This window comes from Lactuca saligna, chromosome 1 (assembly GCF_052625555.1).
Source record: "Lactuca saligna cultivar CGN05327 chromosome 1, ASM5262555v1, whole genome shotgun sequence".
Taxonomy (NCBI): Eukaryota; Viridiplantae; Streptophyta; class Magnoliopsida; order Asterales; family Asteraceae; genus Lactuca; species Lactuca saligna.
This window is the reverse complement of record NC_136417.1, coordinates 109,058,676-109,070,793: the sequence shown is the minus strand read 5'-3', so window position 1 is coordinate 109,070,793 and position 12,118 is coordinate 109,058,676. Positions and strand designations below refer to the sequence as shown.

General features: G+C 36.0%; 1 long non-coding RNA gene across 1 annotated transcript; it reads right to left on the bottom strand.

The window, feature by feature from the left end:
• Window positions 1-8,621: 8,621 nt before the first annotated feature.
• On the bottom strand, window positions 8,622-11,873 carry LOC145043376 (uncharacterized). Its single transcript, XR_013681009.1, has 3 exons — window positions 11,761-11,873; window positions 9,590-9,650; window positions 8,622-8,776 (listed from the first exon to the last, which is right to left on the bottom strand). It is a non-coding gene; the product is annotated as an uncharacterized LOC145043376 (long non-coding RNA).
• Between the last annotated feature and the right edge of the window lie 245 nt (window positions 11,874-12,118).

Genomic DNA, 12,118 nt, shown 5'->3' with positions numbered 1-12,118 from the left:
GTTAGGTTTTAAAGGAAGAAATGAAGAAAGTTTCGATCCTAGCAAGTCTTCTTGGAAGATCTCAAACACAGAGGATTCTAAGAGGGTGATCATGAGTTTGAATAGATTAGGAAGAGGTTTTTGATGAAATGAAGTTGTTAGATCATTGATTAAACATCAATTTACCTTAGATGATGAATTTTGTGGAATAATCTCCTTGAAAAAGCCCTTAGATCTCGAAAACTTGATGAAGAATGGAGAGAGTTTCTTTGAGAGTGCTTAAGTGAGATGTGTGTGTTTCTTTGTGGTTCTCAACCGAGGGTAGAAAAGAGAGAGGAAGAGAGAGTGTTGAAGTGATGTGTGCATGGAAACATGAGTTATTGGATGGAAATCCAAGAGGAAATAAAGAGGTGGCATATGGAAGTCAAATCTCTTCCATTTTGGGTTGTTGGGCCGAGAAAAGGAGAGGGGAAAGAAGGATTTGGGCCCTTCAATGCTTAAGCCCAAATTACAAACCCATTAGGTGATTTTCGACCCAATTAAATCAAGGGATGATTTTTATGACCCATTAGGGCTAATTAAATTTGTTGTGATTTAATGAGGTCCATTAGTGTATTTTATTCATTCTAGGCCCAATATGGCCCAAAATGTTAAAATAAATGAAGGTGGGTCCAAATTAGAGCCCATATAAGAGTTATAAGCCCAAAGTAGTTAAATTGGAAGCTTATTGGTCCATTAGGCCCAATAAGTAAATCCTAGCCCAAAATGGACCTAAACCGGAATTTCTAGGGTTTCCAATACTTTGTTGACTGTTTGATGTGCTTGCATAAAGTGTTTGATTGAAGTTTTGTTGTTATTGAATAAGCATCATACATGATTTCACATTGTTAGCTCACATTTGTTATCATTATTCAATGTTTACAAGACATCAAAATTCCTAGTTGTGACACAGAGAGAGTTCAGATCTGAAGTTACAACTTCAGATCTTAGCTCATATCCAAGAATGGCTCCTTATTATACTAGAAAAGTCCTAATCTTTAGCCAAATGAAATCTAGAATGAAATGAGGTCAAGGTAACAACTTGATACCTTCCAAAAGATGCCAACTGAGGTAGATTTCAGATCCACACATGTTCCTTGTTTCTAGACACTTGCTCTCTAAGCTCTTCTCACCAGGATCCACCTTCCAAAGCTTAAAACACACAAGGGTGAAGCACACACACGGATTAGGGTTTGCTGGATTCTCAAGAGGCTGTAAGGGGGCTAAAGGAAGGCTATTGATCCTTTAAATAGGGTGCAACCCCGAAAATTAGAGTTTCATCCTCCAGCTCCTACTCCTTGAGTCATATCATGGACTCGGCGAGTAGGTCACTTAACCACATAGCCCAACCCGCTGCTACTCGACGAGTTAGGGCATCCCACTCATTGAGTAGACCTTGAAATTATGAAGAAATTAAAGCCATAATTTAATGCCTGAGAATCGGGGTGTTACACATTGATAGTTGTGAAACTCGTCCTAAGGACTCCTAGGATGGAGTAGATGAAAATTATAGGTTGGGCCTATAAGATTTCATCCAAGGCTTCCTTAAGGAGGTCCATGGGTTGATTAGGGTTTTGGATGGGTACTAAGGTTTCCTTATTCAAGTCCAGCTTCCAGATTAAGCAACCTAGCCCTATGTAAACCCCTCACCTCTTAAGAATTTCGGCCTAAGTGAATGATTCATAACCCTATCCAATTTCTATGTGTCTCTCCTTTCATCGTCTCGCATTGGGTGTTTGTAAACCATTATAGGTGCAACATTTGAGGCACTAAGCTTTCAAGAGTCAAGGATCTTCAAAATTGTATTTTTATTACTACATAAAAAGTAAGGTAATCCTCTAACCCTAGTTTATACATAAATTTCCATTTGTATGATAGTTCCTAGGTTTATTGCTTTGGTATTGAATTTGCATGTTCAATTAGTGCAAAACTTAGATCCAAAGCAATTAGGGTTGCATGATCACATAGGATTGTAGATATGCTCAAAACCCATCACCTTTTTCTTTACAAACAAGATCGGTGCTCCCCATGGCGAACTACTCGGCTGAATGAATCTATTGTCTAACACCTCCTATAGCTATGTAAATAACTCCTGCATCTCTGGAGGTGCTAACGGATAAGGTGCTTTGGCTATTGGAGCCGCACCTAGAACCAAGTAAATCCAAAAATCCACCTTCCTCTCTGGAGGCACTCCAGGAAAATCCTTTGGGAACACATATGGGTACTCGGGAACAATCGGTACATCATCCACATTCGTCTTACCCTTATCTTGGGTATCCATCACATAAGCCACAAACCCATAACAACCATGCTAAATATAATGCCTAGCTCTAGTTACTGAACATAGAATCGGCCCACGCTGAACTCCTTTTCCCTTAATCACTAACTCTCCCCCACTTGGAGTCCGAATACGTACCAACTAATTCTCACAATCAATCATTTCCCCATTGGTGCTCAACGAATCCATCCCCACAATAACCTTGCACTCACGTAGAGGAATAGGAACCAAATCAATCCGGTACCACTCACTAAAAAAACTCCCAAATACTTCCCTGATGAACCCTCGATACCTACACAGGCCGATCATCAGCAATTTCAACTTCTAACGGATACTCCAGCTCCCCAGAGCATCGACAAACCTCTTGCTGAGCACAAGAGATACAAAGGATCAGGTATCCCCCAAATAAAATAAAACCAGAGCAGAGATATCGTTCACATGGAACGACCCAATAAGAAAAATACAGATATAAGAAGAGAAAGTCGATCTAAATAAAGAGATAATGAGAAAATATATATTCGTCACTACATCAGGTGTTGCATGAGCCTCCTCTGCTGTCATCTGGAATGCCATGATCCTCACGACAAGTGCCTCCACCCTACCCTGACAGCCATCTATAATGCTCGAGATCGTCGGAGCAAGTTCTACAACTGATCCTAGCATCGCTAAAATCGGAAAATCATCCTTTTTATGGTCCCTCTGATTGCAATGAAAGCAAATTAGGCACGATCCATGGGAGGTGGTTGTATAATCCTGACTAAAATTTACAGTCTTGCCACACTTGTAGCAGCCTGAACCACCCCTGCAAGCTCTATCGTGCGACTTGCCGCACTTGCCCTAGTTTCCCCAGCCCTACTAGCCCTTCGATCTCGTATTAAAAACCTTGGGCTTCTTGCCCGAACCCTTAAAATCCTAAACGTGATCTGACTTCCTCTTCTTCTCAATCTCCAAGTCAATATACCACTCTCTGGATCTCGCAATGATATCCTCCAATGTCCTAAAATTAGATATGCTCACAAACTGTCTGATATCGCTCCTCAACATATCATGATATCTTTCCTTCTTCATTTCCTCATCTGCCAGATACTGTGGACTATCAACGCCCTCGCAGAAAACATAGCAGTGATCTATGTCACTATCTCAGTGGTTTGGTGAAGGTCCTAACATTCCCTCGTCACCTACTGGACCTCAATCACCGGTACAAATTTAGCCCGAAACCTCATCACAAAATCCTCCCAAGTCATCAACTAAACCATCTCGCCCCCCAAAGCGTGTCAACCTCCTCCCACTAATCTTGGGCACTGTCTTTCAGAAGATAAGATGCAAGCCTGAACATTGCCTCCTCGGGGCAACAACTAGTACAGAAGGCGTTTGTGACATCCACTAACCAACTTCTGCGCATAATCGGGTCCTTCTTCCCGAAAAACTCTAGATCCCCACATGGCTGAAACTATCAAAAGGTCAAAGAGCGAGCTCTCACGATCACCACCATCTCGAAACGAAAAGCGCCAAAGCACTCACCCAAAATCTCCATAATACCCTCCTTGATCGTACCAAAGACCACAAGTGTTTGCTCAAGAATACTGTGGGTAATCTCTGATGAAATAAACTCCCACATTTGATCATCCATATGCTCAGCCCCAGAGCTAGAGCCTGAACCACTGCCAAAACCTCCTCAAGTGGTCACCATACTGAAAATAGACCATTCAAGCAATCAGAGAATATATATACTTAAAGAAGTCCACACCATACAAGCTTCTTGGTATCATCGTGACTCTCCTTGACTCGAGTACATATCCTCTGCTTCTAGTAGTATGGACCTATACTACCTTCCATATCTATCCGTACTTTCCTCAAGGATCACCCTGATTCTCTCAAGCTACTTCCCTGTCAATCCAAACATCCTCTAACAAAACAACACCCTCGGTACCGAATCCTCTCCTAGGTTTTCCCAGCGCTACCTCCACACCATTCTCAGCCATCAGCTATAGAAGTAACTCCTTCTAACACCCTCTAACTAGCTTACGAACAAAACTACATATCACTGACACCAAATAATTCTTTGAATTAAAGGTTCCTCCCTACCACGGTTGGATTCAAACAAGAGCTGCGGAATAGGGTTAAACCTAACCTTCTGAAACGATCTAATCTCAGAAATATCTAACTTAGCGTATTCGCTCACTAGTTAGCTAATGTTAATGGAAACTCCTAGAAGCACAAAGCAAGCAGCATTCAAGAATTGAGTAGTCTGAACCCAAGCATATCCTAAACAGGTCATCCCATCACTGATTATTCCAATACTAGCATGCAAGTCTATAAGCTCATACAATAGGCATATAAAGGCATCTCTCCTAACATTCTATCATGCAGATCCTAAGTAGATCCATAGCCTTAGTATAGCATGCGATTCACATATTCACAATTCAAGCATATCATAATAACATGTTTGGGTATTTTAGGAAAACTTACTTGAGCTCGATTGATTGCATGAACCACACATTTTTTCTTTATTAGAAAATCTTTTTACAAAACATTTCTTCTTATGAAAAATATAGGTTGTGATACCAACTTGTAATGTCCCAAGAGTATAGCCAAATTGTTGGATAAGGTGTCTAAGTTCATAACTATTTCTGGCATGTACTTGACCCGACCTAGCATGGTCCATTTGAGTTGCATGGCATCATGCATTTGGATAGACTAAATGAGAGAAATAACACTTGTGGTTTATTAATATATTATAAGTTCTAATATATTAATAGTATTATTTAATTAGTATTGATCAAGAATTAATTTGGAATTAATTAAGTGATCAAAAGATAACAAATTCAATATATGGGTTGATTATGTAAATCATCCATAACTTGTATAGTGGGCTAAAAGGCTCCATGGATTATCAAGTTGGGTTAAACCCATAGGATGCTCCATGGGAGTTACAAACCCATGGGTCATGGAAATGAAGAGTCATAACACATTAGGGTTTACATGATGTAACCCTATATGCGTCACACTATATAAGTAACATCATCTCCACCAAAATCGGCTACACACAAGAACAAGAGAGGGCTAGTCCGATTTTTAGAGTGTTTGTATTCTCTCAAAAGTCATTCCAAAGGCATTTGGTGTTGTGTGAAGCATTTGAGGCATCACACTTGGGGTGCTAGGCTCACAAGTTTTCAAGGAATCAAAATCAACTACAAGGTATGTAATTCTAACCAACTTTTTAGTTTAAAAGTTCCCCATGTACGCAAGATAGGATTATGAACCTTGGAAATCATATTTTGCATGTATTTAGACAAACATAGATCCAAGGTTTTCTAGGGTTGCATGTACACTTAGGAAGTATTAGAGTGCTCAAAACCCATCAGTGGTATCAGAGCCTAGGCTTGTTTGTGAATACTTGATGCAAAATAGTGTTGAAAATCGACTTTTTGCTGTCTACACAGCGGACTCGACGAGTCCATGGGGAGGACTCAACAAGTCCAAGTGAAAATGCAACCAACTCAGCGAGTCAGTTTGTGCACTCAACGAGTTGGCCATGCAGAATGCAAAAATTCGATTTGTGCTGCTGGAAATGGACTAGAAACATTACCCTAAACTGTTTTGGTGTTGTAAAACTTGTTTTAGTTGGTGTAATGGTTGTTCTAATCCATTTACAATGGCTAATATCAATTTTTCATGATTATACGTGTTCATATGTTCTTGAAATTTTGATATGAATATTCATGTTCTTATTAGTTCTTGATAGATCATAGGAGTTACTTGTTTATATGATTAATTCTGCTCTTTATGTGTTTTAATGGAGTCCATAACTTGTCCTCAAGTTATGGATAACCAAAAGTCACTTTGTGTTAAAAACCATTAAAAGAACACATAACTTATAAAATGAAGAGTCTTCATTTTAATGACTCATAAGTTATGAATATGAAAGGTTTTGTAAAGTTACAAAAGTTGCCCTCAAATTTTGGAACATATAAAGTCACAAAACTTTAGTTCCAACCCTTAAAATTTTAAAAGTAAAAAATTCAACCCTAATACTTTATAATATTATAAGTAAATAATATATATATATATATATATATATATATATACATACATACATACATACACACACACACACATATATATATATATATATATATATATATGTGTGTGTGTGTGTGTGTATAAGATCAAGTCGTCTTACCGCTAGTACGCCTCATTCACGAAGCCGGTCTATAATGGGGGTATAAGGTTGTTGCCGATAAAATGACAACTTAATGGGTGTCCACTCTCACCCACCGCTTCCTTGATCGGTGGAGGGTCATTAGTCGAACGGGTAGGACAAGGACTTATAAACTTTTATTAAAAGTATAATGAATATTATAAAGTAACTAAAGGTTTTATTAAATTCCCAATCTTAGTTACTTTAGGAAAATGTGAATAAGGTGCTAATCCATGAAATTACACTTTACACTTTGTTTAAGTCACTAGAGCGTGTGTGGTTAACCGGCACACTAACTTGGACTTAACAAGGTAGGTAATGGGTGACTTAAGGTTTATCATAGTATCGGTGGAGCGTGTGTGCTTAACTGGCACATCGATTGAGTGATAAATATTAAGGCTACCAAGAGATTTGCATGGTTACTTCACACCTCGTATTGTGATCCTCGGTATCCCAATCACAAAACTTGGAGGGCACACTCAAGATTGAAACATGCCTTTGAAAAGTTCATTGAATCTCAAAAGAATCTAGGAATTTCTAAGAACCAAATTAAAAAAATTAATATTTTAATATTTCGTTTTTTTGGTGGAAATTGGTGAATCGTCATTCACCTACCTTTCAAATATGTTATTACTTAGATTACGCCATACCTCTTTTAAGTATAATATATTGTGATTGGGTCCTAGCCTTAATATTACATTTGGATGTTTTATTAAGGACTATATCTATATCTAAACTAATCTTCCTCAGATATCTTCAAATAATGTTGCTTCTGGCTCTAATCCTAATGGTTCCTTTACCCTTATGAACTTGTGTGGTAAAGTCACTTTTGATGGATCCAACTTCAATGAGTGGATCAGAAACATCAGAATGATTACCCACTACGAGGATAAAGAATATGTCCTCGATAAGGAGCTTAAGTAGATTGATGAGACCAGTACAACTCCCCAGGAGATCGCTGACTTTCGGACACATGAAAGGGATGCCACCAAAGTGGCATGCATCATGATGGCCACCATGACAGCCGAACTCTAAAAGTCCTATGAGGACTTCTACCCTTTTGAAATGCACCAAGATTTGATGGAAAGATACCATCAAAGTGCACGACAAGAGAGGTTTAAAATCATCTCCTCCATGATAACAACCCGAATGAAGGATGGTGAACCCATCACGGGCCACATGCAGAAAATGCAAAGATTTATGGACCGTTTACTGAAGCTTAATATGAACTTCCCCGAGGAGATTGCAATAGATATCATTTTGCACTCCTTATCCTCGTGCTATGATCAATTCCGCATGACATATCACATGAATAAGGAAGAGGTCACACTCAGAAAACTTCAAGGACTCCTAAAGACTACGGAAAGTGGTTTTAAGGGTAAGTTGGTTGTTACTTCTAGTCCTACCAACTCCGCCCCTGTCTTGGCAATCGGGAAAGATAGAGGGAAGAAGAAGAAGAGATCTTCGAAGGGTACCAAGGGTAGGACCCTTGAAGGCTCCTCTTAAAATGGAACCTGTAACAACCCGAAGTTGTTCCATCGCCGCAACCCGTTCCATCCGTAAAACTCGTCTTAAGTAAATTGTTCCGATTTCATTTTTGGATTAGGTCAATTGAGTTAATACTTTTATTTTGACCTTTTAAGTATCCACACATGTTAGAAACACATCAAAACGTCCCAAACTAGTAATTAGAAAATTTTTAGCTTCGACCATATCGGGTGACGACAACTTAATCGGGTGCGACCAAAAGCCTCGGTTAACATCAGTATCGGGTAGAATTCCACCGTGTATCAAATCCAAACCATATTTAAAGTTGTTTAAGCCTCATTTGAAGCCTTTTAACTCTCTCTCTAACGTCTCTCCTCAATCCAAGATCTAGGTCCAAAAATCACTCATTTCAAGCTTCAAATCACCAAGGTAACTATCCTAGCTTGTTGTATAACATCCTTAGCCTTCAATTTCGAGTTCAAATCATGATTTAGGACCATAATCATGTGTTTATGGCCCTAGAACATTCTTGGGCCGTGAACACATATAAATGGTGTTTTTGAGCCTCAAAACCTGTCACACACCGCTAAAACCAAAACATAGGGTGTGGCAGTACAAAGGGTTTCATAGCAAAAGTTAAAAGACAACACCAACCATAGTATTAAAAATAATTACAATTTTACAATGGGTTTGAACAAATTTTAAAAGAAATTACAATGTAAATTGAAATACAACACGTGTGAATGCTCCTAAAAGTGAAGTGTCCCTAAGTGCCACTTACTCGATGATTCCTGAAAAAGTATGTAAAACGAGCGTCAACTATAAAATAGTTGGTGAGTACTCACAAGTTTAACAAAATAATATTAGTTCACGAATTGAAATCAAAGTTTTGATAAAAGTTCCCAAATATAAAAGTATATTGTTAAAAGGAGTAAATAAGTTTGCAAAAACAAAGTTCTTTGTCATCATGAGAGATAAAGTATGTTTCCCGAATAGGATGCAACATTCATATTCTCATGGAAGATAAAGATTGTTACTCAAACGAGTAAACAAGTTTCATTGCTAAAAATGAGCAATCAATTTCGTTGTTACAATGAGCAAACAATTTCATTGCTAAAACATATATATGAGTTTTCAGTAATAAAAGTTCGTTGTTGTAATGAGAAACCAGTTGATTGCTATTATTGATAACAAGTTTATTGCTATAACGAGAAACAATTTTGTATGTGTATGAGCAAACAATGAGTCTCAACCAAACCTATGACTGAAGCCCTATCAAGATCTATGCTTATCATTCCATAGATGAATATGGTATCATGCACTCCAGCAATAGAGCGAGTGAGGAGTTGTCAATTCCTAATAGCGCTATCGATAATGACCATTGGCTCAAAGAGTTAATGGTTAGAGATAAGGGAAGGGCCTTAGTACGATAAGTTCTCTTGTTCCGTGTTGCATAGACATACATAGAGAGACATAGCAATACAATAGCAATCATGTTTGATACAAATCAATTTAAATACAACATGCAAATAATAGTTTTTCTGGACATGCTTTTCCACCCCAAAACATAAATACTGAAAATAAGGAAGTGTGTGAATACTCACAATACATTGAGATGATGCAAATGGTGCCTTGACTATGTTCCACGTGTACCACTATCGATTCCTACAATATTGGTATTCACTAGTGAGTCTCTAATTGAAATGTAACACTAGTATACTTACTACTACAACAGAATTATCCCAATACTGAGTCACAATTGAATATTGATAAATTATAAATATTTTTCTGTGGAAATTAAGTTTCAAATAATCAATTGTTATATAACAATTTAAGCGGAAAATTTCCATTATTGAAATGTTAATATTTAACATTTTAGAGGTGTTCCAATGATTAAATATTCAAAACTAAATCAATTTAGTTCTAAAATTTCCCAAACTTTGCATTTTAGTTTTAATTGAAGTCAAAGACCTCAAGATAAATTTTCTTGAATTTTTGATTTGTCTAACTATTTTTCACCACTTTAGTTTCTTGAATAACCATAAAATTATGAAAAATACTAAACAGTTAATAAAAATTACCAAACTTCAGATTTTGGTTCTAAATGTGTTAAAAGACTACTAGATAAATTTTAATGGATTATGGATATCCATAACCATTTTTCATATATTTAATTCTCTAAATATATAAAAATTCATGAAAAATAGAAATCAGTTAAGAAAATGCCCCAAACTTTTTATAATAACGTCATTACACATACTTAATCTGTGAAAAATATAAAAATGGGTTTCTAACTATTTAACCAATTTTTATGATTTTTATGCATTTATTCTAATATAAATTGAAAACAGTTTCCAAAATTACCCAAACATTTTTTATTACTGTTATTAAACATTCTTGAGCTGGGAAAAATACAAAAAAGGATTTCTAAACTGTTTAACCCAAATTCATGATTTTTGAGCATTTATTCTAATAAAAATTGAAATAAATAGAAAACAGTTTCCAAAATTATCTAAACTTTTTATTTAACTCTTATTATACATAACGAGTTTGGGAAAAATATAAAAGATATTTTTCAGTGGGTATTTTCTATTTTTCCATGTTTTATCCCCTTAAATAATCATTAATTGAAGAATAAATAATAAACAGTTAAAATAAATTACCAAAAATTTTTGTAACATCATTTACAGTGTAAGTAATCTAGGAAAAATACCAAAAGTGGTTTTAATATTGTATAATCTGGTTTTGGGTATTTATGTGTATTAAAGTGTATTTAAGTGTATTTAACCTTAGAAAATTGGAGAAAAATAGTATACAGTAGAGAAAAATCATCAAAATTTTTACGTAACCTCCTATTGTACAACATGATGTTCTGGTAAAATGTCATGAATTTTGGATAATCAGAACTATTTTTCCTATTTTTAGTCCATTATAATTACCAAAAATTGGGAAAAATAGGAAGGCATGATGAAAATTTCTGAAATTATTTTTCTGAGTCTCCCACCACAGGTAAGAGCTGCAAAAATTGTTAGATACAATTTTCACACTTCCTAAAGTGGTTTTGTGATTTATTATACCCAAACAAAAAGAAAATGGAAAATCATACTAAACAACAAAATAAATAGATGAAAGTTAATGAGGGGTCATTATTCACCATAGGAGTCATTCACGAATTTATTCCGGATTTATAGACCTCTGGAAGTATTTTATATGATTTATTGCCCTATTTTATTGCATTAATTATAATAATTTGAGAAAAATGAATTATCTTCTGGAAATTTACAGAGCATCTTATTTTGTTGATGAGAATCTGGGAAAAATCAGATTTGGTAAGAAAATGATTTTTAGATATTTATTTCAAAATAAATCTTTCATTAACATATTTGAAAGCTTTTTAACAACAACTTTGATCATCAAGCATCTAAGCTTGAAGATCATCACATGCATGTTGCTTTGAAGACCACTCATGAGTTTGAAATGTTCAAAAATCGTTTTTGATAGAAAAATTTGGATGCATGTAGTGATTTTTACCCAAAACATGTATAAAAGGGCATTATGTTGATTTTGACTTAGGTTTTGGTCCTTGGATTTCACCATTAACAACATGCATGTTGTTTTTGGGTGAAATCCTACCATCATCATCATCAAAACCATGAGTTTGTGTGTGTGTATGTTTATTTGTTCATGATCTTTCATTAGAATGGTGTAGAAGAACAAAGAAATGCAAGAAAATCCATGAAAACTTGAAGGAAAATGAAAGGAAATTGTGTTCTACCTTAATGAACACCATTAGATGATGAAGATTTTGAGTATCTTGAGTGTTCTTGGACATCTTGGCTGTAAAATTTCGTGATTCATAGTGGGAGGAAGAGAGAAAATGTGTGTGAGAGTGTGAGAGAGAAATGAGAGAAAATGAGGGAGGATGGAGTGTGAGAGAGAAGAAGAATCATTTTGTGTTGGGAAGAGGAGAGGCATCTTGGGAGGAGGGAGTCCGACTTTGGAGTGGAGAGAGGGTCTCCCTCTCTTAAATTTTATAAAATTATAACTTTATTTTATAAAAATATCAAGTTTTTATAAAATATGCACCTTATTTTAATTTTCATTCACAAAACCTTGATTTTTTTTTTTTTTTT